We start from the raw sequence: 737 nt of genomic DNA on the forward strand, positions 1-737 counted from the left end.
TATTATAAATGCTGTAATAATTTACTATTTTTGAGCAGTTCTATAATCCTCGCCGATAGACCGAGAGAGCCCTTCGACGGCAAGCATTCTTCAATTAGGCAATCCTGCCATATAGACCCTTAAGTAGCTCCTGTTATTTTTGTAAATAAAAGATATGTAAGACCAGCAAAAATTAATTAAATATGCATATCAAAATGTAATTAAAATCCGTATATAGGGTATATAGATTGTTGCTCTTTAAATTAGAATATGAGCGAGCCCTATACAAATCTTATGTTATTAATTTGATTATTATTATTTATAAGTATTAAAATAGTATAAGTCAGTTGGTAGCAATATATAAATTGTGCTTTGCTGTAAATGTTATAAATTGTAAGTGTTAAATGACATAGATATAATAGTACCGGTATGCAATAGAAACAGCAAATCATTTTTAAGATTATTAAACATCACCTTTATTATTTTCATTGTCATCCGTATTTATACAGGCTGTACAAAGAATTGAAATTAAGAAGAACAATAATTTTAATATTATTTAGCGAAAATTTTTTAAAGATCGTCAGAAAAGGGCGAAAAAAAATTATTATTTTTTTCTTATTTAGCTTAAATATTTTTCCGAACGCATCTAGGCGAATGAGAAAATAAAATTTTAATGATGAACGTAAACAGTGTAATAATGCAACTGATAAATGCTTTAAATTTATATAATTAAGGAAGATATATATATATTTATATAT

The sequence above is a fragment of the Anneissia japonica genome, unplaced genomic scaffold (genome assembly GCF_011630105.1).
Source record: "Anneissia japonica isolate Jap-2015-1 unplaced genomic scaffold, ASM1163010v1 scaffold9870_len254840_cov161, whole genome shotgun sequence".
In the NCBI taxonomy this organism is placed as follows: Eukaryota; Metazoa; Echinodermata; class Crinoidea; order Comatulida; family Comatulidae; genus Anneissia; species Anneissia japonica.